This window comes from Triplophysa rosa, linkage group LG14 (genome assembly GCF_024868665.1).
Source record: "Triplophysa rosa linkage group LG14, Trosa_1v2, whole genome shotgun sequence".
Taxonomy (NCBI): Eukaryota; Metazoa; Chordata; class Actinopteri; order Cypriniformes; family Nemacheilidae; genus Triplophysa; species Triplophysa rosa.
Genome location: NC_079903.1, coordinates 2365325 through 2371324, shown reverse-complemented (window position 1 = coordinate 2371324; position 6000 = coordinate 2365325). Strand labels below are relative to the sequence as shown.

The 6000-nt window shown below is 45.7% G+C and overlaps 1 pseudogene; it reads left to right on the top strand.

Annotated features, from left to right (window-relative positions):
- The first annotated feature begins 328 nt into the window (after nucleotides 1-328).
- On the top strand, nucleotides 329-969 carry LOC130565173 (phosphoglycerate kinase 1-like; annotated as a pseudogene).
- The last annotated feature ends 5031 nt before the right edge of the window (nucleotides 970-6000 follow it).

The window sequence follows — 6000 nt, the reverse complement described above, 5'->3', positions numbered from 1 at the left end:
TAAGCATGAGAATACAGCACGTTTAACATTGTAAAGAAGTCAGAATGCATGACACACCATTGCAGCACCCCTTTAAAAACAAAACAAATATAGTTTGCTGAGCATATACATAAATCATTATTGAAATCATTATTGAAAACTCTTTACTGTCTCTTGACTGGCTTTTTATGACACCGGTGCCAAGTTGATACTTTTAAAATGGTACAGGTGCCTAAACAGTGAGTAAATAAATACCTTAAAAAAGGACCACAAAACGACAGTGGATGACATTAAAGAATGGCTTTTTTATTGAAAAAGGAATTCTTTAAATTGAACAATATGTTATTGTTCTGGCACTTCCCTGTATGATGAAGAGGGCGCCAAAATTGTGAAAGACCTGATGGCTAAGGCCGAGAAGAACGGCGTGTAGATCGCACTCCCTGTCGACTTCGTCACTGCCGACAAGTTTGATGAGAAGGCGGCAACGGGGACTGCCACAGTAGCAGATGGTATTCCATCTGGCTGGATGGGTTGGGATTGTGGTCCCGAGAGCTCAAAGCTCTACGCAGAGGCTGTAGCCAGAGCCAAGCAGATTGTGTGGAACGGACCAGTCGGTGTGTTCGAGTGGGACAACTTCTCTCGTGGAACCAAAAACTTGATAGACAAAGTTGTGGAAGCGACCAAAAATGGCTGCATCACCATCATTGGTGGGGGAGACACGGCGACATGCTGTGCCAAGTGGGACACCAAGGACAAAGTTAGTCATGTGAGGACAGGAGGCGGAGCCAGTCTGGAGCTGCTGGAGGGTAAAAGTGTTGCCTGGTGTCGATGCCCTCAGCAACGTATAAGCAGACAGAGCCTCTTCTTCCCAAGAAGCTGTCATCTATGCTCACTCGGCATTTGTTCAGTGTTGTCACCTGTTGGGGATGCAAATGATGGCACCTATTCTCTCTGAGGACAGTATCGTCTCGGTTACGGATGTAACGTCTTGGTTATGGATGTAACCTCGGTTCCCTGATGGAGGGAACGAGACGTTGTGTCGAACCGACAGAATGGGGTTTGTCTTGAGAACCTATCATCTTCTGAGTATTTAGAAAAGGCCAATGAAAATTGGCGAATTAAATTTGCATGCCGGGCTCCTGCCCGGATGTCCGGGTATAAGAGGGAAGCCGGCGTGCTCATTCATTCACCTTTGGTCTGAGGAGCCTAAGCATCCTCCCCCGACCGCTGGGGTGGGCGGCCAGTGTTGTGGCATGAGGGACACAACGTCTCGTTCCCTCCATCAGGGAACCGAGGTTACATCCGTAACCAAGACGTTCCCTTTCTGTCGGTCTCTCGACGTTGTGTCGAACCGACAGAATGGGGTTCCTATGGAAGAGGAAGGGGGACCCAGAGCTTTCCACAAAAAGTTGGGAAGCCCCCTAACGCCGGCCGTCACGGGCGGAGGCCTGATTCTCTAAATGGCGAGAAGCCGCCCGGCACCGTACGGGCCACTGGGTAAGCATTATTCCCCCCTGGGGGGGAAAAACGCTGCAGAGGCCACTACCTACCGTAGGGAGGAATTAGTGGAGACACCACATGGTCTCACCATCAGGGGAGAACTCATGGGAGGAAAGTGCGGACTGCAGGAGTTAACCGCAAGGTGGGAGTCCACCTGGGGAGGTCATGGGTTGCCAAGGTGGGAACCATTCATGAGGATACGTCCGGGCTGTTGGGTTCATTATTAACTTTTAATTAAACAACAAAAAATAGTACAGTGACAAACTTGCTTATATGAAACAGAATGTTTATTAACAAAACGAATAAGACTGATAACATTGTACCTGTTTTGTAACGTAATAGAATATCTTCGGATTTTCCCCTTACTTCAACACAGTTTGTGATTTATTATTATTTTAAATGAAAATGCAACAATACAAAAGAAATAAACGAAGATCTTATATTCTAAACGAAGAAATAAAACTTTTATTAATGAAAGCTCTCCTCCGCCTTGACCTGTCAAACATCGTGCCTCACGACTGCAACGGCTGCAGCTCCCGCTGACAGACGTGCGCCTCGCAAACTCTTGCGTCCATTGTTCAAATTAACTTTCTTTTTATTTCTATAACAGAAAATGCAAAACTAAGGTGTGTCAGTAGCCAAGTACTGTAATAAGTGGATAGCCATTGCGTTTTTCCACGAGTCTGCTGTATGTGTTATGCGCATAAGCCGCATGCACGACATGCATGACTTTGAACTCGATCATCATTAAGTTATTTCGAGTAAACTGTTATCGTCGATTAATCATTAGCATCTCTAGTAGGTACCCAAGTGGGTGAAGTAACCTGTAATTTCATGTTCGAACAGAGATGGCAACAGAGAAGCAAAAGTTACGGAGCGTAGCTTTAACCACCTTTATTCAGTACAGTGAAATAAGGCTATTCCAGTGTCAGAAGATCCCGCTATATCAAACCAGCGTCCGATCTGTCTGCCACTCAAGTATTTCACACATTTCTGTATTTCTGCAGCTCACTGACTCAAATGGAAACAGGCTAGGACGCTAGCCGAGGAATGTTAACCACTAAACGATCTGGCATGTTAACAGCGAACTGCAGCTAACAACTATTGTTTCAGCTGGACTTCAGAGAGACCGCGCTTCAACTCCCCAGGATTCATTGCAATCAATGATATCTCCAATACTGTACAGGTTATGTGTATTAACTAGCTGCATTGCTTAAGCACTTGACCGAATTAATACATCAATATGGCTATTGTGCATTTTAACCCATTTCTTACTTAAAATGTTTTCAGAATTGTAGATTTTATTGCACACAGTTCCTTCATCTAGCTGAGAGGTCAAAAACACAACGCACTCTGGGTTTATCTTTAGAATGTAAACACAAAAGCGTCACTCGCTGCCTTGGTAACTCAAGAGACTCAGCTTTGACTTGAAAAACATTTTTGTTTCTCTTGGTACAAGGGATGCTCCGATCGGCAGCAGATCGGTCTAATCACATTGCAGTGGTGACCTGCAGGGACGCATCTGTTGTGACCACTACGCGCCTCAAACTTGCCCGAGCGGAACCCCTGCTCGGAGAAAGGTCAGGTCTGACCAAGGGGTGAAGGTGCGAAGGCACAGAGGCATTCGTAATGCGCCTGGTGCCGGTGTGCCATGCCGTCCACGTAACACGACTCTAAAGCCAGTGCTGAAGCGGTCGCATGTGCATCAACCCGAGAGGGATTACCCCTGTTGAGGACATCATGTGCCCCAGGAGCCTCTGAAAATGTTGCAGCGGGACCGCTGGAGTCCGCCTGACAAGTTTCAGACAGTTCAGCACCGACTGCGCACGCTCGTTTGTGAGACGCGCTGACATACGGACAGAGTCTAGTTCCATACAGAGATAAGAGGAGCTCTGAGCTGGGGAGAGCTTGCGCTTCTCTCGGTTGACCCACAGGCCCAGACGGTCTAGGTGCCGGAGCACGAGGTCCCTGTGCATACACAACACATCTCGTGAGTGTGCCAAGATAAGCCAGTCGTTGAGATAGGTGAGTATCCGCACGCCTTGCTCTCTGAGGCGAGCTAAGGCAGCCTCTACGAGTTTGGTAAAATCCTATGGAGACATGGCCAGACCGACGTGAAAGTACACGTCCTACAGGTCGATTGCCACGAACCAATCTTGGTGACGAACTGAGCCCAAGATGCGCTTCTGCGTCAGCATCCTGAACGGCAGCTTGTGTAGGTGCAGATCCAGAATGGGGCACAGCCACCCTTTTTTGGGCACTATGAAATACGGGCTGTAAAACCCAGAAGACATCTCAGTTAGAGGGACGGGTTCGATCGCACCTTTCGCCAGAAGGGCGGCAACCTCGGCCCGAAGCACGGGAGCGGTCTCCCCTCAAACCTGGTGAACTGGATCGCATAACCGAGAAGGATCGTCCTCTCTAGCCAGCGTGACGGGCTGGTGCACTCTAGCCAAGCGCCGAAGAACCATGACAGCGGAACCAGAGAAACGATCTGCTTCACCGTGCCGTGGGAGGCTGGTTCGGTAGCTGACAGAGCATTCACCTCTTACACTGCGGGACCCCAGTGATAACTTACCTGCTTGGTGTTACCGCCGGCCAACATCAAGTGGAGATTGCGGAAGGCAGCGAGAAGTTATGTCACCCGGTGCACCGTCGTATCGAGAGTGCTGCGGGGAAGTGATGTGATGCAAATAAAGACAGGTACTTTTAATTCTCCAAAATATAATAAAATATGAGACTGAACTTGTAGTTTGGGGACCCCCTGGTGGCTGCGGGGCCCTATGCAGCCGCATTGTCCACATATAGCAAGAAACGGCTCTGGTACTAGTTGTACTGTATAGTAGTATGCTATTAAAAAAATAGGAGATCAAACATGACATATTATCAACTGCATTGGAATGTTTGAGGTACAGAACGGCATGAGAGCAGATGGTAAACAGTAAGTGTTCTTCCTCTCGCCGTGGGGACATGACGTAAACACTGGTGGAATCCAGGGCTCGTAGCCAGAAGGTTATGGTGATCCATGCCTTAAATACGCATCTGCTAAATGACAATTTACAGTACTACAAATAAATCTCATCGCCAAGTAGTGCTCAATTTTCCAGTCATCTTTGTTTTTCTTTTCATCATGGACACAGAATTCAAATGTCGTCTCTCTCTTGCCTTTGCAAGCTCACATGTGGGTTTTTCAACTAGTAGGTCGCAAAAGTCAAGGGGTGAAGATTTGAAATCGCAGTGACAATTTAAGAAATTGACAATGCTTTACAAGTGTAAATATGTACTATACAATTGTGTATGTCAATGTATTTTGCAAATCTTAACATTCAACTTTGGATTTTTAATGTTTTCACATCAGGACGATTTACAGTGCATTCAATCTATATGACATCTGACAGCAGCTGCAGACGTCACATAGACCTATTGCATATGAGCAAACAATTAAAAAAGTCTTGCAGATATCAAATGCAGAAGTCTGCCAGATGTATGTGTGCTACTAGGTCTTTACACAGCCACGGGAACAAAATAACCTCGATCTACGAAAAGCGTATTTTTCTGCATATCTTTAAGGATAATGTCACACAACCTTTGGTGTATGCAACGTCATTATGAAGTAAAAGGATGTCACGGTGGTGTAAAATAAAGGCTTGAAACAGAATGGTTGTATTCTCAAATCCTTCGGGATCGAACCGTTTAGCTTCAGCTACATTAGTCAGTGAATGTTTGTGTCTACAGACCCTACAGTCCCTCACACTGATGCTAATGATAACAAGTTACTTACGGAGTTATTGTTTATCATGCATTCCGGCAGGGTGAATTAGATGCGCCACATTCACACATACTGTGCTCACGACATAAACTCATTTTGTGGGTAAATGTTGCGCAGTCACTGCGCAGATCGTTACCCACCGTGGTTGAAGAGCGCAGTCCTGAACCGGCCGTTGAGAGGCGAGTTTTCCATAGCTTCAAAACGATGCGCTTTACTCTTTCCAGTCACGTCCAGTCGTTATAAGAGCTCCTTCACGTCACGACGAGACACAATGCCTGAGAAATATGTGCCCTTTGCGCGCAGAAGTAAAGAGTGACTGCATCAGCGCATCACTGATCCCAAACGCACCTCCGTGCCGCCGTGACATCACGCCCCGCCTACATCGCACGTCACGCGCACATTCATAACAATCGCACGTGGACGCGCGAACTAATTTGACTGCAAAATATGTATATATTTTTTATCAACAAAATATATATTTGATTTTATTGTTAATCTTATGATTTTAAACCTTGTTTGAAGGCGTTTGATTTCCACTCATATTTGGATTCTCTTCGATTTGTTAACAGTAAAACATAAAGGCACAATTGTATTTGCTAAAAGCTAAGCTTAATTGGAAAATAATTTAAATACGCCGTCTCTGGAATATGATCATGATGTTGTTTTTCAGTAATTGTTAACTATATATCTTTAATTTATAGGCAATTAAAAATGTAATCTTGACATTTTCTTTTATTTGGATGTCTTATAAG